The 19,513-nt window shown below is 43.0% G+C and overlaps 1 protein-coding gene across 1 annotated transcript in view; it reads left to right on the top strand.

Annotated features, from left to right (window-relative positions):
• Positions 1–7,929: 7,929 nt before the first annotated feature.
• vwa5b2 (von Willebrand factor A domain containing 5B2) overlaps positions 7,930–19,513 on the top strand; it is a 57,006-nt gene continuing 45,422 nt past the window's right edge. Inside the window, 1 exon segment of the mRNA XM_064993389.1 lies at positions 7,930–8,049. The gene's annotated coding sequence lies outside the window, so the exon portion shown is untranslated.

The following is a 19,513-nucleotide window of genomic DNA, read 5'->3' as shown; positions in this document are numbered from 1 at the left end:
TCGGGGCAGTAGGCGAATTGGAGAGGGTCGAGTGTGTCGGAGAGGGAGGAGGTGATGTGGTCTTTGACTTGCCTCTCCAAGCACTTGATGATGATGTAAGTGAGTGCTACTGGTCGGTAGTATATTCAGTACAGTTACTTTCCCTTTCTTCGGCACAGGGATGATAGTGGACATATTGAAGCAGGTGGGGATAATGGCCTGAGCCAGAGAGAGATATGATTTTGATTTGGGCATATTTTGAAAGACACCATCACCATCACGTCATCTATACATTTATTTATTTTTTAATCCGGTGACTGAATCGGTGTATTCATTGATGTTATCCACAGTTGCGGCCGGAACATATTCCATTGTTCTTTACTGTATTTGTATATTTGGGATATCACTTTCCAACAGGAATTGTTCAAAAATTGCTGGAGGACGTCTTTAACTTTTCGTGGCACCGTTTTGAGCTAGTCGGTGTGAGATGGCAACAGTAACAAGGTGGGGGGGGGGGGGCATTTATAAAATCATTTCATGCAATTCTAGTACACTTTATATGACTGAAAACATAAGCAACATGTTTAATACGACACAAATTAGTAGCCTACTCTGCTGACACTGCCTTGTCTGCAACCATCTAATTTAGTCCTGTGAAAAGGGGAGTTGTGTACAATATGGCATCCATCGAGCCTGGAGGAGGAAATGATTGTCCCCAGAAAACTTTACAGTGGTACTGATCCAATGATAAAGAGTGAATATGAGCACACTCATCCACGATATGACAGATTCGAGTATTTTCTTTGTCTTCTCTTCTCAGCCATTTGCTTTCTAAACTATGTTTTTCTAATAAAATATATATATATATTTTTTGAGAAACTAACTTTTTAAAATGTTTTAATTGAGATTTAACTGCTTTCACTGACTGCTGCGACAGAACAATCAGCTATTTGGTAGGCTATTATCCATGGTAGGCTATTAGCCATGGTAGACTATTAGCCATGGTAGACTATTAGCCATGGTAGGCTATTATCCATGGTAGGCTATTAGCCATGGTAGACTATTATCCATGGTAGACTATTAGCCATGGTAGGTTATTAGCCATGGTAGGCTATTATCCATGGTAGGCTATTAGCCATGGTAGGCTATTAGCCATGGTAGGCTATTATCCATGGTAGGCTATTAGCCATGGTAGGCTATTAGCCATGGTAGGCTATTAGCCATGGTAGGCTATTAGCCATGGTAGGCTATTATCCATGGTAGGCTATTAGCCATGGTAGGCTATTATCCATGGTAGGCTATTAGCCATGGTAGGCTATTAGCCATGGTAGGCTATTATCCATGGTAGGCTATTAGCCATGGTAGGCTATTAGCCATGGTAGGCTATTATCCATGGTAGGCTATTAGCCATGGTAGGCTATTAGCCATGGTAGGCTATTAGCCATGGTAGGCTATTATCCATGGTAGACTATTATCCATGGTAGGCTATTAGCCATGGTAGGCTATTAGCCATGGTAGGCTATTAGCCATGGTAGGCTATTATCCATGGTAGGCTATTAGCCATGGTAGGCTATTAGCCATGGTAGGCTATTAGCCATGGTAGACTATTATCCATGGTAGGCTATTAGCCATGGTAGGCTATTAGCCATGGTAGGCTATTATCCATGGTAGACTATTATCCATGGTAGGCTATTAGCCATGGTAGGCTATTAGCCATGGTAGGCTATTATCCATGGTAGGCTATTAGCCATGGTAGGCTATTAGCCATGGTAGGCTATTAGCCATGGTAGACTATTATCCATGGTAGGCTATTAGCCATGGTAGGCTATTAGCCATGGTAGGCTATTATCCATGGTAGGCTATTAGCCATGGTAGGCTATTATCCATGGTAGGCTATTAGCCATGGTAGGCTATTAGCCATGGTAGGCTATTAGCCATGCGCTGCCCAAATTGTGTGCTGAAAACAATCCATAGCTCATTGGCTGATAAGATAATTATGTTCTCCAGGTACATCACCCAATTTAATTGTATTACTCTCAGTCTGCAAACCAGAATTTGTAGTGGTCGAATGAAACAGACGGAGGCCCAGCTAAATGGTCAAAAAGGTTTATTCACGTGACGTTCTGAAATCAAGAATACAAATCAATTCATTTTATACTGACTTCTCACGCCCACACGCCCACACATACACACAACCATACTCACACACACACACAAACAGACGCACACACATGTCCTGCTACACACACACTGTCTGTCTCACTACCCAGCCGACAGAGATAGTGACCTTGTCCTTGAGACTCCCCGTTCTCTCCCAAATCTCTAGTCAGGTCGGCACCAAGCTCAGACAGTGTTTAAAATACCATAAAGACAAATTGTTTTACCCTAATTCTGACTCGGACTACACATTTATTGTTTATGATTTTATACACTCTAATCAATTCCATACAATTATATGTTTCAGGGCGGAATATTCTAATCATTCAATTAGCAGACAATTCTCTATGTTCTACATTCAGCAGACATCAAAACTATGAAATAACACATGGAATCATGTCGTAAGCAAAAAAGTGTATATTTTATATTTAAAGTAGCCACGTTATGCCTTGATGACAGCTTTGCACACTTTTGTTCCTAAATGTGTTAGGTACAGTGGGACCTTTTGTGAAAGGGCTTTATAAATGAAAACATAGCATTTTATCAAGCTATGTGACATCAGAGGGACGACCAACTTTCTGCAGGAGAATACAGTGATGAGTACTGAAATTGTCCCCCATAAAGTGGCTACTTTGAAGAATCTCAAATGTAAAATATATCCAGCGTGGCGCAGCAGTCTAGGCCACTGCATCTTAGTGCTAGAGGTGTCACTACAGACCCTGGCTTGATTCCAGGCTGTGTCACAACCGGCCGTGATTGGGAGTCCCATAGGGCGGCGCACAATGAGCCCAGCGTCGTCCAGGTTTTGCCAGAATAGGCCGCCACTGTAAATAAGAACGTGTGCTTAACTGACTTGCCGAGTTGGATAAAGGTTAAATAATCAACCACAGTGTGTCATGATCAACTGCATCTAATGGCTTTAATGAAGTGGCAGCTTCATGTACAGGAAATGACATCACCATAGGAACGTCGACTGAATAACCTGCTATCTACTATGTAGCGAGAGGCAGGACCAATTTCTATAGAAGAAGACCATTGTCACTAACTTATCAATATGCTTTTTAAGAGACAGCTTTTCATCCAGATGCCCAGATATTTGTAAGCGGGATCAGTTCAATATGGACACCATCCGAAGTACTGAAATCAGTTATTTGTATACGCTCTAGAAACGCTCTGTTTTATCTGCATTCAGTACTAATTTCAGGTCAATAACGTTTTTCTGTAATAAGATAAAGACTGTAGTTTAGATAGAGCCGGTCAACCATGAGGGCAATAGAAAACAAAACAGTATCATCGGCGTGCAGGTTACAGTTGTTTACAGACAAGTCGATTTTGTTAATGTAAACAGGACCCCGAATCGCCCCATGCAGGAGACCGGCCGTAATATCCAGGAAACCTGATTTAACACCATCAGTAAATATGTCAAGTCAGGTTTCAACCAGTTACATGCAGCCTGGTCCAGGCCAATTGAGGAAATCCTCTGAATTAGCAGTGAGTGATCAACAGTATTGAAAACCTTTGACAGGTCAATGAAGAGGGCAGCACGTTGCTTTTTATCAGCAGAGAGAGAGAGAGAGAGAGAGAGAGAGTGCTATTACCTGGTCTAAAACCTGACTGATGTACATTTAGAATAGATTTCAAAGATAAGAATGATCTTAGCTGATCATTTATTTGATTTTTTTTATCTGAATCGAGGATTCTAATATTTTACCTGTGCAAGAAAGTGTAGAAATAGGGCGTTAATTATTTAGGTCACAAGGGTCACCACCTTTGTGAAGGGGGAGTACGTGGGCCACTGTCCAAACCTTGGGGACAGTACCAGATATAATCGGCAGGCTAAAAATAGGTGTAAGTGATTCAGCAATCAGTGGGACAGAGAGGGCAGCAAAAATGGATAAAGCATATCATCCCCAGTGGATTTATTTTTTATTTGTACATCAATCTTAAGCAAGGAGTCCATCACAGACAGGAAATTGTTGAGATGAAAACAGATTGAGCAGAAGTTAACGGATTAACCATAGAGTCACCTCGAGGTTGGCAGAGGGAAGAGCAGTCGATTGACTGACCAGGGTCAATTAAACCACTGTTTCTCTCAAATAAAAAGCCTGCTGAGATACAATTATGATTAAGAGCATCATTTGTTCCATTCTTCTCAGTTTTGATGCCAGAATCAGACAGAACTTGCTTCGGCAGGGAAGAAGAGGAATTTGTACGCTTCAGTGCATTGACTGTTTTCCTAAATGATTTAGCTTTCTTAATTGAGATAGTACATCTGTTTTTCATTTGGCTGAAAGATTGCCAGTCCTCTACAGAGTCTGTTTTTCCTTGCTCTGGCCCAGGCCTGATTTCTCATCTGAATGAGCTCAGATAGCGCTGAAGAAGACCAAGTGCTAGATTTATCTTTGACTCTGAATTGTTTAAAATAGGTGTGTTTAGAAATGTTCTAGAGCCACCCAGGGTCAGGAATACAGGAGATAGTGGCTAAATCAGAGTACAGCCTGAGTAGAGATGACCTGACGAAGATACAACTCAGGGTCAGGAATACAGGAGACAGTGGCTGAGTAGAGATGACCTGACGAAGATACAACTCTGGGTCAGGAATACAGGAGACAGTGGCTGAGTAGAGATGACCTGACGAAGATACAACTCAGGGTCAGGAATACAGGAGACAGTGGCTGAGTAGAGATGACCTGACGAAGATACAACTCTGGGTCAGGAATACAGGAGACAGTGGCTGAGTAGAGATGACCTGACGAAGATACAACTCAGGGTCAGGAATACAGGAGACAGTGGCTGAGTAGAGATGACCTGACGAAGATACAACTCAGGGTCAGGAATACAGGAGACAGTGGCTGAGTAGAGATGACCTGACGAAGATACAACTCAGGTACATTTACTTTTGATACTTAAGTATACTTAATTAAAAACAAATACTTTTAGACTTTTACTCAAGTAGTATTTTTAATGTACTGGATACTATTTAACACCACTGTATCACCTGAATGTTTTGGCATTTAGATAAAAAATAATCACTTTCACTTCTACAATGGACAAACATGTATGGAAGGTTTCGTTCAAATCAAAAGGGGTGCAGCCAGAAAGTGGTTGAAATCTGTAGGTAGGCCCATGTCCACCAGGGGGTTTCGACGACAACAACAACCCGCCCATCCCACACCAGGTGCAGAGAGGAACCAATCTCAAATGGAAACCCATCGTCCACATGACCTGACTCCGAGTCAACCTCGCATGAACCAAGCATTGAAGATAGCCTCTGTCAACTGGTCTGGAGCTGGGGCTGAGACCCCCTATGTGTCTCAGGATGACCTGAACAGAGGGAAGAGTAGCAGTTCCTTTGACCAAGACGACCCAGAGGTGAAAGGTCAGAGAATCAGCCCCAAGTCATCGAAGGGACGGCAGCGATACCCAGTACAACCACAACCTCAAAGTCAGGAGGACCAACCTTGGAACACACACGACACTCAAGGACAGGGACACCATCGGTACCCAGTACTAACTCAAAGTCAGGAGGACCATGCTCCAGACGCAAAGAGTATAGAGCGGCCAGGCAGTCCTGTTTATCTCTAATCAAGCAGCCACAGATATGGTGGAGTCCAATACAAATAGGATGCAGTCATACTCCTTGTCTACACATCCCCTCCTTGTACCTCGAGTATCCTGCAGCTCCCTCAACAAGTACAGTGTGTTGCCCTCCATCAGAAAGACAGATGCTGAGAGTCTTTCAAAGAAGACGGACCAGTAGCCTCACCTTATTAACATGGATTTATAGACCTTTATTTATTTTTATTTTTAACAAACAAATATTTGTGTTGTTGTATGCTATGTGTATAGGAGGGAACTGAGTTATTGAATGATACTGCTTATTTGTGGGGAAATGAATTATAGTAAATGAAATGAAGGTGAATTTGGTCTGTCACGTGCTGTAGTCGGTAGTGAGAGAACACCTCAGCAATACCTGACTTTGTCTCTAGATGGTGACAAAGATGAATAAAAAGTGAAGTAGGCCTACATGTTGCATTTTTGAATTCAACAAGTAGAGGAAAGTCAGGAAGAACAAATAAGTTGTTTCTGATTATTTGGCAAAAGGCTTTGCCTTGTTTGTATCAAGGTACAAGCATGCTGTCCTCAATTCTGCAATCAATATTTTTTCCTTCAAGACAAACCCAATCAATGGGGATAGAAATCTATAATCAATGTAAACAATGTATAATCAATGTAATTATCTTAGCCATGATATGTATTTTGCTCACATTAATCAGTTTGTGTATAAACTTTGATTCAATGTGCTATATTTTGAAGTGACCTGTTGTCTGTGTGTTATTATCTGTTACTAAATGATGAATAATGCCTTATACACATGATCTATACTCACAGCCTGACCACATTCATTTCAACCGCTATTCCATTCGTAAGGTCTCGTAATGTAATGTAACATATGACACTAAATGGAGGGATACAAATGTATGTCCCAAATCTAACGAAATGCCACGAGGCTAGTTAATACTACTGGTTAATACTACTGGTTAATACTACTGGTTAATACTACTGGTTAATACTACTGGTTAATACTACTGGTTAATACTACTAGTTAATACTACTGGTTAATACTACTAGTTAATACTACTGGTTAATACTACTGGTTAATACTACTGGTTAATACTCAAAGTTACATCACTGCAATCATAACAATCATCACAGGTGCAACACCTGCCAGTGCCAATATAACTACATACTGTACCTGTTACCATGGTTCCTTCACAGTAACTCAGACTGCCCAGACTTAGTAAAGGTCAGTGAGAGCACGTTCCAGGCAGCCATGTTCCATACCGAATAGACCTGTAGCAAGTGCAGTTAAAGAAGAGGGAGCTGTTTTAGACTGTGATGTAGCCACTGCTTTCCTTTTGCCAGTGTTGAAACTGATGTACGAATGTACATGGGAGAATAGCATTTCATTGATTCCTCAAATCTTCCCTGCTCGCCTCCCTCTCAAAAACCATTGGATGAGAAGGTCAAATATCCCTTCCCTCTAACCTTCTCATCCAATGGGATTTGAGGAGGCAAGGAGAGAGGACATGAGAAATTAAGGAAGTGAATATTCTCCCCCTGTGTCTGACTCTGACCTGTTGAGGAGAGGCAGACAGACAGACTCAGATGATCTGCTCTCTCCTGGCTCAATCAGCCATTATCTTGAGTTATGGGCTATGGTCAGAGCCAATTGCCTGGACACAGAACAGACAGCAAATTATGTCCACCACAGCAACTGGTCCAGGGGCAGTATGGTTTACAATGGTGACATGTAGGGATGGATATGTAGGATTGATTCTAGATCAGTAACAGACACACACAGTATGTTAATCTTTGCACAATTTACTGAGGACTATACCTGTATAACTTCAAAGCCACAATGTAATCCATGTAATTCGCTAATACTGAATAATTAAGCATTATTCTGGATGAATAAGAATAGTATTATTTATTGGCATAATGTCTTCCCTGTCAATGAATCCTCCTCAGTCATTATCGTTCTTACAGTAAAAGGGAACGATTCAATCAGAGATGAGCAACAGTGTGTGTGTGTGTGTGTGTGTGTGTGTGTGTGTGTGTGTGTGTGTGTGTGTGTGTGTGTGTGTGTGTGTGTGTGTGTGTGTGTGTGTGTGTGTGTGTGTGTGCGTGTGTGTGTTAACGCACGCGCACGCTCTGCACCGTCCGTATTGCGCGTGCGCGCGTGGGTAAATAGGCACTGAGGAGAACAGGGTCCGTCCTTTAACGGTAAAAACCCGAGCGGGGTTAACAACGGAAGAAGGAGACAGAAGTGGGATGGAGTGATGCTGACCAGCAAGAGGACCCGGAGAGAAACAACGGGACCGCGGTGACCACAGAGAAGCAGAAAGACCGGTAAGTAAATGCATAGCAATGTAGTGATTTAGCATTTTATCAAAGGGGTTTTATTAACGCAAATAGCCTGCAGTAGACCTGTACTCGCTGTGTATATCTCTTGCAGCCACTTTCCACAGTAAAAATAACGGGCAGCCCAATGCCGTGTCATGTATAGCCTGTCTGCATTGAGTTTTGTTAGGGGCTTATGCACTTATGTATTCTTATGTAGGCTTACAATGATCTTCAATTTAAGGTATTTGAAGGACAACAAAGTTGTTGTCCCCCCCCCCACACACACTCCTGTCATTCCATATGATTTCAACCACTTTCTGACTGCACCCCTTTTGATTTGAACGAAACCTTCCATACATGTTTGTCCATTGTAGAAGTGGTCAGAAAGTGATTCTTTTTTATCTAAATGCCAAAACATTCAGGTGATACAGTGGTGTTAAATAGTATCCAGTACATTAAAAATACTACTTGAGTAAAAGTCTAAAAGTATTTGTTTTTAATTAAGTAAACTTAAGTATCAAAAGTAAATGTAATTGATTTTCTTGATTTTTATTTATTTATGGATAGCCAGAGGCACACTCCAACACTGAGACAATAATTTACAAATGCAGCATTTGTGTTTAGTGAGTCCTTCAGATCAGAGGCAGTACGGAGGACCAGGGATGTTCTCTGTTTTGTGAGTCCTTCAGATCAAAGGCAGTAGGGAGGACCAGGGATGTTCTCTGTTTAGTGAGCACCAGATCAGAGGCAGTAGGGATGACCAGGGGTGTTCTCTGTTTAGTGAGTCCTTCAGATCAGAGGCAGTAGGGAGGACCAGGGATGTTCTCTATTTAGTGAGTCCTTCAGATCAAAGGCAGTAGGGAGGACCAGGGATGTTCTCTGTTTAGTGAGTCCTTCAGATCAGAGGCAGTAGGGAGGACCAGGGATGTTCTCTGTTTAGTGAGTCCTTCAGATCAAAGGCAGTAGGGATGACCAGGGATGTTCTCTGTTTAGTGAGTCCACCAGATCAGAGGCAGTAGGGAGGACCAAGAATGTTCTCTATTTTGTGAGTCCTTCATATCAAAGGCAGTAGGGAGGACCAGGGATGTTCTCTGTTTAGTGAGTCCTTCAGATCAAAGGCAGTAGGGAGGACCAGGGATGTTCTCTGTTTAGTGAGTCCTTCAGATCAGAGGCAGTAGGGAGGACCAGGGATGTTCTCTGTTTAGTGAGTCCTTCAGATCAAAGGCAGTAGCGAGGACCAGGGATGTTCTCTGTTTAGTGAGTCCTTCAGATCAAAGGCAGTAGGGAGGACCAGGGATGTTCTCTGTTTAGTGACTCCTTCAGATCAAAGGCAGTAGGGAGGACCAGGGATGTTCTCTTGAAAAGTGTGTGATTTGGACAATTTTTCTCTCCTGCTAAGAATTTTGAATGTAACAAGTGCTTTGGGGTGTCAGGGTACGCTATCGTAAATACGAATCTGTTCTTAACTGACTTGCCTAGTTAAATAAAAATGAAATGGAATTGCTAAAATATACTGAAGTATTAAAAGTATAAATAATTTCAAATTCCTTATATTAAACCAGACGGCACAATTTTCTTGTTTTTTTTAATTGACGGATAGCAAGGGGCCACTCCAACACTCTGACATGATTTACAAATAAGTATTTGTGTATAGTGAATCTGCCAGAGTCAGGTTTGTAGGCCTCCTTGCTCACACACTCTTTTTCAGTTCTGCCCACACATTTTCTATAGGATTGAGGTCAGGGCTTTGTGATGGCCACTCCAATACCTTGACTTTGTTGTCCTTAAGCCATTTTGCCACAACTTTGGAAGTATGCTTGGGGTCATTGTCCATTTGGAAGACCCATTTGCAACCCAGCTTTAACTTCCTGACTGATGTTTTGATATGTTGCTTCAATATATGGCCAAACCGTTCTTTTTTTGCCTCAGCAGACCAGAGGACATTTCTCCAAAAAGTAGGATCTTTGTCCCCTTGCACAGTTGCAAACCGTAGTCTAGATTTTTATGGTGGTTTTGGAGCAGTGGCTTCTTCCTTGCTGACCGGCCTTTCAGGTTATGTCGATATAGGACTCGTTTTACTGTGGATATTGACACTTTTGTACCTGTTTCCCCTCCAACATCTTCACAAGGTCCTTCACAAGGTCCTAAATTTGGGATTTATTTTCACTTTTCGCACCAAAGTACATTCATCTCAAGTAGACAGAATGCGTCTCCTTCCTGAGCGGTATGACAGCTGCGTGGTCCCATGGTCTTTATACTTGTGTACTATTGTTTGTACAGATGAATGTGATACCTTCAGGCATTTGGAAATTGCTCCCAATGATGAACCAGACTTGTGGAGGTCGACAATTTTTTTTTCTGAGGTCTTGGCTGATTTCTTATGATTTTCCCATGATGTTAAGCAAAGAGGCACAGAGCTTGAAGGTAGGCCTTGAAATACATCCACAGGTACACCTCCAATTGACTCAAATTATATCCATTAGCCTATCAGAAGCTTCTAAAGCCATGACATAATTTTCTGGACTTTTCCAAGCTGTTTAAAGGCACAGTCAACTTAGTGCATGTAAACTACTGACCCACTGGAATATATATGTGTGTATATATATATTTATGTACAGAGCATTCAGAAAGTATTCAGACCCCTTCGGCTTTTCCACATTTTGTTACATTACAGCCTTGTTCTAAAATGAAGTAAATCATTTTTTCCCCTCATCAATCTACCCACAATAACCCATACTGACAAAGCAAAAACAGGTTTTTAGAATAAATAAATACCTTATGTAAATAAGTATTCAGACCCTTTGTTATGAAACTCAAAATTGAGCTCAGTTGCATCCTGTTTCCATTGATCATCCTTGAGATGTTTCTACAATTTGATTGGAGTCTACCTGTGGTAAATTCAATTTATTGGGGCATGATTTAGAAAGGCACAAACTTGGCTATATAAGGTCTCACAGTTGACAGTGCATGTCAGAGCAAAAACCAAGCCATCAGGTCAAAGGAATTGTCCATAGAGCTCCGAAACAGGATTGTGTTGAGGCACAGATCTGGGAAAGGGTACCAAAACATTTCTGCAGCATTGAAGGTCCCCAAGAACACAGTGGCCTCCATCATTCTTAAATTAATGACATTTGGAACCACCAAGACTCTTACTAGAGTTGGCCTCCCGGCCAAATTGATCAATCTGTGGAGATGGTCGAGCCTTTCAGAAGGACAACCATCTCTTCATCACTCCACCAATCAAGCCTTTATGGTATAGTGGCCAGACGGAAGCCACTCCTCACTAAAAGGCACATGACAGCCCTCTTGGAGTTTATCAAAAGGCACCTTAAGACTCTCAGACCATGAGAAACTAGATTCTCTGGTCTGATGAAACCAAGAACTCTTTGTCCTGAATGCCAAGTGTCACATCTGGAGGAAACCTGGCACCATCCCTGCGGCGAAGCATGGTGGTGGCAGCATCACACTGTTTTTCAGTGGTAGGGACTGGGAGACTAGTCAGGTTCGAAGGAAAGATAAACTGAGAAAGGTACAGAGAGTTCTTTGTTGAAAACCTGCGAGAGAGGGCTCAGGACCTCAGTCTGGCACAAAGGTGCACCTTCTAACAGGACCACGACCCTAAGCACACAGCCAAGACAGCGCAAGAGTGGCTTCGGGGCAAGTCTCTGAATGTCCTTGAGTGGCCCAGCCACAGCCCGGACTTGAAACTGATCAAACATCTCTGGAGAGACTTGAAAATAGCTGTGGAGCGACGCTCCCCATCCAACCTGACAGTTCTTGAGAGGATCTGCAGAGAAGAATGAAAGAAACTACCCTAATATACAGTGGGGCAAAAAAGTATTTAGTCAGCCACCAATTGTGCAAGTTCTCCCACTTAAAAAGGTGAGAGAGGCCTGTAATTTTCATCATAGGTACACTTCAACTATGACAGACAAAATGAGAATTTTTTTCTTCAGAAAATCACATTGTAGGATTTTTAATGAATTTATTTGCAAATTATGGTGGAAAATTAGTATTTGGTCAATAACAAAAGTTTATCTCAATACTTTGTTATATACCCTTTGTTGGTAATGACAGAGGTCAAATGTTTTCTGTAAGTTTCACAAGGTTTTCACAAACTGTTGCTGGTATTTTGGCCCATTCCTCCATGAAGATCTCCCCTAGAGCAGTGATGTTTTGGGGCTGTTGCTGGGCAACACGGACTTTCAACTCCCTCCAAAGATTTTCTATGGGGTTGAGATCTGGAGACTTGCTAGGCCACTCCAGGACCTTGAAATGCTTCTGGCTAGGCCACTCCAGGACCTTGAAATTCTTCTTGCGAAGCCACTCCTTCGTTTCCCGGGCGGTATGTTTGGGATCATTGTCATGCTGAAAGACCCAGCCACGTTTCATCTTCAATGCCCTTGCTGATGGAAGGTTTTCACTCAAAATCTCACGATACATGGCCCCATTCATTCTTTCCTTTACCCGGATCAGTCGTCCTGGTCCCTTTGCAGAAAAACAGCCCCAAAGCATGATGTTTCCACCCCCATGCTTCACAGTAGGTATGGTGTTCTTTGGATGCAACTCAGCATTCTTTGTCCTCCAAACACGACGTGTTGAGTTTTTAACTGACCATATGATATTCTCCCAATCTTCTTCTGGATCATCCAAATGCTCTCTCGCAAACTTCAGACGGGCCTGGACATGTACTGGCTTAAGCAGGGGGACACGTCTGGCACTGCAGGATTTGTGTCCCTGGCGGCGTAGTGTGTGGTAGGCTTTGTTACTTTGGTCCCAGCTCTCTGCAGGTCATTCACTAGGTCCCCCTGTGTGGTTCTGGGATTTTTGCTCACCGTTCTTGTGATCATTTTGACCCCATGGGGTGAGATCTTGCATGGAGTGGTCTTGTATGTCTTCCATTTCCTAATTATTGCTCCCACAGTTGATTTGTTCAAACCAAGCTGCTTACCTATTGCAGATTCAGTCTTCCCAGCCTGGTGCAGGTCTGCAATTTTGTTTCTGGTGTCCTTTAACAGCTCTTTGGTCTTGGCCATAGTGGAGTTTGGAGTGTGACTGTTTGAGGTTGTGGACAGGTTTCTTTTATATTGATAACAAGTTCAAACAGGTGCCATTAATACAGGTAACGAGTGGAGGACAGAGGAGCCTCTTAAAGAAGAAGTTACAGGTCTGCGAGAGCCAGAAATCTTGCTTGTTTGTTATTGACCAAATACTTATTTTCCACCATAATTTGCAAATAAATTAATTCAAAATCCTACAATGTGATTTTCAGATTTTTTTTTCTCATTTTGTCTGTCATAGTTTAAGTGTACCTATGATGAAAATTACAGGCCTCTCTCATCTTTTTTAGTGGAGAACTTGCACAATTGGTGGCTGACTAAATACATTGCCTCACTGTAGGCGTGCCAAACTTGTAGCGTCATACCCAAGAAGAGTCGGCTGTAACCTCTCCCAAAGGTGCTTCAACAAAGGACTGAGTAAAGGATCTGAATAATTATGTAAATGTTTATATATTTGTAAACATTTCTAAAAATCATTGTTTGCTTTGTCATTATGGGTTATTGTGTGTAGATTTGTCCCCTTATTAAACTATGTAATCCATTTTAGAATAAGGTTGTAACGGAACAAAATGTGGAAAAAGTGAAGGGGTCTGAATACTTTCCAAAGGCACTGTATGTATATGTATATGATGGAAGCTACAATCAATCTGCAATATTAAAGCTGATCTACCCCCCCCCCCACATTTTTTTTTATTATGGTTGGAGAATGTCAGAGAATGAGTTGTGGGAAGATTCTTTGATTTAAATTAGACTATTTGGCTACCTTGTAGGGTGTTGGGCAGGAATCAAAAGTTTACTGGTTCGTATCCCAGAGATGGCAAGTTGGGAAAAAACCTGATTCATAAAGGTTACTGGTTCGTATCCCAGAGATGGCAAGGTGGGAAAAAACCTGATTCATAAGGGTTACTGGTTCGTATCCCAGAGATGGCAAGGTGGGAAAAAACCTGATTCATAAGGGTTACTGGTTCGTATCCCAGAGATGGCAAGGTGGGAAAAACCTGATTCATAAGGGTTACTGGTTCGTATCCCAGAGATGGCAAGGTGGGAGAAAACCTGATTCATAAGGGTTACTGGTTCGTATCCCAGAGATGGCAAGGTGGGAAAAAACCTGATTCATAAGGGTTACTGGTTCGTATCCCAGAGATGGCAAGGTGGGAAAAAACCTGATTCATAAAGGTTACTGGTTCGTATCCCAGAGATGGCAAGGTGGGAAAAAACCTGATTCATAAGGGTTACTGGTTCGTATCCCAGAGATGGCAAGGTGGGAAAAACCTGATTCATAAGGGTTACTGGTTCGTATCCCAGAGATGGCAAGGTGGGAAAAAACCTGATTCATAAAGGTTACTGGTTCGTATCCCAGAGATGGCAAGGTGGGAAAAAACCTGATTCATAAGGGTTACTGGTTCGTATCCCAGAGATGGCAAGGTGGGAAAAAACCTGATTCATAAGGGTTACTGGTTCGTATCCCAGAGATGGCAAGGTGGGAAAAAACCTGATTCATAAGGGTTACTGGTTCGTATCCCAGAGATGGCAAGGTGGGAAAAAACCTGATTCATAAGGGTTACTGGTTCGTATCCCAGAGATGGCAAGGTGGGAAAAAACCTGATTCATAAAGGTTACTGGTTCGTATCCCAGAGATGGCAAGGTGGGAAAAAACCTGATTCATAAGGGTTACTGGTTCGTATCCCAGAGATGGCAAGGTGGGAAAAAACCTGATTCATAAGGGTTACTGGTTCGTATCCCAGAGATGGCAAGGTGGGAAAAAACCTGATTCATAAGGGTTTCTGGTTCGTATCCCAGAGATGGCAAGGTGGGAAAAAACCTGATTCATAAGGGTTACTGGTTCGTATCCCAGAGATGGCAAGGTGGGAAAAAACCTGATTCATAAGGGTTACTGGTTCGTATCCCAGAGATGGCAAGGTGGGAAAAAACCTGATTCATAAAGGTTACTGGTTCGTATCCCAGAGATGGCAAGGTGGGAAAAAACCTGATTCATAAGGGTTACTGGTTCGTATCCCAGAGATGGCAAGGTGGGAAAAAACCTGATTCATAAAGGTTACTGGTTCGTATCCCAGAGATGGCAAGGTGGGAAAAAACCTGATTCATAAGGGTTACTGGTTCGTATCCCAGAGATGGCAAGGTGGGAAAAAACCTGATTCATAAGGGTTACTGGTTCGTATCCCAGAGATGGCAAGGTGGGAAAAAACCTGATTCATAAGGGTTACTGGTTCGTATCCCAGAGATGGCAAGGTGGGAAAAAACCTGATTCATAAAGGTTACTGGTTCGTATCCCAGAGATGGCAAGGTGGGAAAAAACCTGATTCATAAGGGTTACTGGTTCGTATCCCAGAGATGGCAAGGTGGGAAAAACCTGATTCATAAGGGTTACTGGTTCGTATCCCAGAGATGGCAAGGTGGGAAAAAACCTGATTCATAAGGGTTACTGGTTCGTATCCCAGAGATGGCAAGGTGGGAAAAAACCTGATTCATAAGGGTTTCTGGTTCGTATCCCAGAGATGGCAAGGTGGGAAAAAACCTGATTCATAAGGGTTACTGGTTCGTATCCCAGAGATGGCAAGGTGGGAAAACCTGATTCATAAAGGTTACTGGTTCGTATCCCAGAGATGGCAAGGTGGGAAAAAACCTGATTCATAAGGGTTTCTGGTTCGTATCCCAGAGATGGCAAGGTGGGAAAAAACCTGATTCATAAGGGTTACTGGTTCGTATCCCAGAGATGGCAAGGTGGGAAAAAACCTGATTCATAAGGGTTACTGGTTCGTATCCCAGAGATGGCAAGGTGGGAAAAAACCTGATTCATAAGGGTTACTGGTTCGTATCCCAGAGATGGCAAGGTGGGAAAAAACCTGATTCATAAGGGTTACTGGTTCGTATCCCAGAGATGGCAAGGTGGGAAAAAACCTGATTCATAAGGGTTACTGGTTCGTATCCCAGAGATGGCAAGGTGGGAAAAAACCTGATTCATAAAGGTTACTGGTTCGTATCCCAGAGATGGCAAGGTGGGAAAAAACCTGATTCATAAGGGTTACTGGTTCGTATCCCAGAGATGGCAAGGTGGGTAAAAACCTGATTCATAAAGGTTACTGGTTCGTATCCCAGAGATGGCAAGGTGGGAAAAAACCTGATTCATAAAGGTTACTGGTTCGTATCCCAGAGATGGCAAGGTGGGAAAAAACCTGATTCATAAAGGTTACTGGTTCGTATCCCAGAGATGGCAAGGTGGGAAAAAACCTGATTCATAAAGGTTACTGGTTCGTATCCCAGAGATGGCAAGGTGGGAAAAAACCTGATTCATAAGGGTTACTGGTTCGTATCCCAGAGATGGCAAGGTGGGAAAAAACCTGATTCATAAAGGTTACTGGTTCGTATCCCAGAGATGGCAAGGTGGGAAAAACCTGATTCATAAGGGTTACTGGTTCGTATCCCAGAGATGGCAAGGTGGGAAAAAACCTGATTCATAAGGGTTACTGGTTCGTATCCCAGAGATGGCAAGGTGGGAAAAAATCTGATTCATAAAGGTTACTGGTTCGTATCCCAGAGATGGCAAGGTGGGAAAAAACCTGATTCATAAGGGTTACTGGTTCGTATCCCAGAGATGGCAAGGTGGGAAAAAACCTGATTCATAAGGGTTACTGGTTCGTATCCCAGAGATGGCAAGGTGGGAAAAAACCTGATTCATAAGGGTTACTGGTTCGTATCCCAGAGATGGCAAGGTGGGAAAAAATCTGATTCATAAGGGTTACTGGTTCGTATCCCAGAGATGGCAAGGTGGGAAAAAACCTGATTCATAAGGGTTACTGGTTCGTATCCCAGAGATGGCAAGGTGGGAAAAAACCTGATTCATAAGGGTTACTGGTTCGTATCCCAGAGATGGCAAGGTGGGAAAAAACCTGATTCATAAGGGTTACTGGTTCGTATCCCAGAGATGGCAAGGTGGGAAAAAACCTGATTCATAAGGGTTACTGGTTCGTATCCCAGAGATGGCAAGGTGGGAAAAAACCTGATTCATAAGGGTTACTGGTTCGTATCCCAGAGATGGCAAGGTGGGAAAAAACCTGATTCATAAGGGTTACTGGTTCGTATCCCAGAGATGGCAAGGTGGGAAAAAACCTGATTCATAAGGGTTACTGGTTCGTATCCCAGAGATGGCAAGGTGGGAAAAAACCTGATTCAGAAGGGTTACTGGTTCGTATCCCAGAGATGGCAAGGTGGAAAAAAACCTGATTCATAAGGGTTACTGGTTCGTATCCCAGAGATGGCAAGGTGGGAAAAAACCTGATTCATAAGGGTTACTGGTTCGTATCCCAGAGATGGCAAGGTGGGAAAAAACCTGATTCATAAGGGTTACTGGTTCGTATCCCAGAGATGGCAAGGTGGGAAAAAACCTGATTCATAAGGGTTACTGGTTCGTATCCCAGAGATGGCAAGGTGGGAAAAAACCTGATTCATAAGGGTTACTGGTTCGTATCCCAGAGATGGCAAGGTGGGAGAAAACCTGATTCATAAGGGTTACTGGTTCGTATCCCAGAGATGGCAAGGTGGGAAAAAACCTGATTCATAAGGGTTACTGGTTCGTATCCCAGAGATGGCAAGGTGGGAGAAAACCTGATTCATAAGGGTTACTGGTTCGTATCCCAGAGATGGCAAGGTGGGAGAAAACCTGATTCATAAGGGTTACTGGTTCGTATCCCAGAGATGGCAAGGTGGGAGAAAACCTGATTCATAAGGGTTACTGGTTCGTATCCCAGAGATGGCAAGGTGGGAAAAAACCTGATTCATAAGGGTTACTGGTTCGTATCCCAGAGATGGCAAGGTGGGAAAAAACCTGATTCATAAGGGTTACTGGTTCGTATCCCAGAGATGGCAAGGTGGGAAAAACCTGATTCATAAGGGTTACTGGTTCGTATCCCAGAGATGGCAAGGTGGGAAAAAACCTGATTCATAAGGGTTACTGGTTCGTATCCCAGAGATGGCAAGGTGGGAAAAAACCTGATTCATAAGGGTTACTGGTTCGTATCCCAGAGATGGCAAGGTGGGAAAAAACCTGATTCATAAAGTTTACTGGTTCGTATCCCAGAGATGGCAAGGTGGGAAAAAACCTGATTCATAAGGGTTACTGGTTCGTATCCCAGTATCTGTGTGTTTTACTCTGACCGCGTGTTTGTGGTTGAATGCTGGTCTGGCTTATTTGTGCCCTACCCTTCTCCCAAACAGACATGTATTTGCGGCTCCCCCTCCATCCCTCCAAAGCACAGTAGCCAGATGGAAGCTGTTGATCTACTTAGTCAGAGGTGGATGTAGAGACCATTACCCAGACCAAAGCAAACAGTCACAGTCTGCACTCCGCAGTTTGCTGCTCACTGAGCTGTGAGTCCGCTAACACTAAACCATTAGAAACCATTACACCTGCAGGTTATAGCCCAGATTCACAGAACATTGTTTTATTCAAGGAGCGCTAAAAAGGTCAATCACTAAGAAGTGTGTTTTATGTTCTTCTTTGACCTGCTGGGCTTAATTGCAGCAGCTGTGTTTCTTTCGTAAAGAACATGGCTGCCTAGTTTGATTCATCTATTTCATGTTGTGTTGTGTTTGGTGCTGATGCAAGCCACAGGGTTAGAGCAAGCAACAGGGTTAGAGCAAGCAACAGGGTTAGAGCAAGCAACAGGGTTAGAGCAAGCAGCAGGGTTAGAGCAAGCAACAGGGTTAGAGCAAGCAACAGGGTTAGAGCAAGCAACAGGGTTAGAGCAAGCAGCAGGGTTAGAGCAAGCAGCAGGGTTAGAGCAAGCAACAGGGTGATGTTATACTGGAAGGACGTCCCTGTGAGTTTAAAGTCCTAAACAACAAGATGTAAGTCTTTTCAAGATGAGAATAGTTTCTATTTGTTACTAGATCTCTTATTTACACTAACGTTCTTTTGAGGAGCACCTGTTTCGTAGGTTTTCTAAGAGGTTCCAGTAACCCAACAAGCTTACCTGATCTCTTACCTGAGCTCTTACCTGATCTCTTACCTGAGCTCCCGTATTGTGCCACTAACACAACCTAAAGGTCCATCATACCACCCACCCACTCTTATCTCCTCTGTGGTCAGGTAAGACTTGTGAAGCTGTATAGTATGGATTTGCATCAGGTAGCCGTTGAGGAGATGCTGCCCAGGAGCCCATGGAGTGTTGACCAATCTGTTAATGATTGAGTTGGCCTTCAGCACTGCTGCAACCGGTTGCTATGCAGGTGGAGAGAGGGGATAGCTCGGTTGCCAGAGTAGAAGCCCAAGGCAAGATGGGGCTGCTGTAAATACATATATCTCACAGTTACACAGGTAATTCATGTGAAAAAGGTACATATTTACCTTTTCTTTATTAGACCAACCTGGCACAATTGCCCTGCAACAAGGT

Source organism: Oncorhynchus masou, chromosome 17 (genome assembly GCF_036934945.1).
Source record: "Oncorhynchus masou masou isolate Uvic2021 chromosome 17, UVic_Omas_1.1, whole genome shotgun sequence".
Classification (NCBI taxonomy): domain Eukaryota; kingdom Metazoa; phylum Chordata; class Actinopteri; order Salmoniformes; family Salmonidae; genus Oncorhynchus; species Oncorhynchus masou.
Note: the sequence above shows the minus strand (reverse complement) of the source record. Positions and strands in the feature narration are given on the sequence as shown.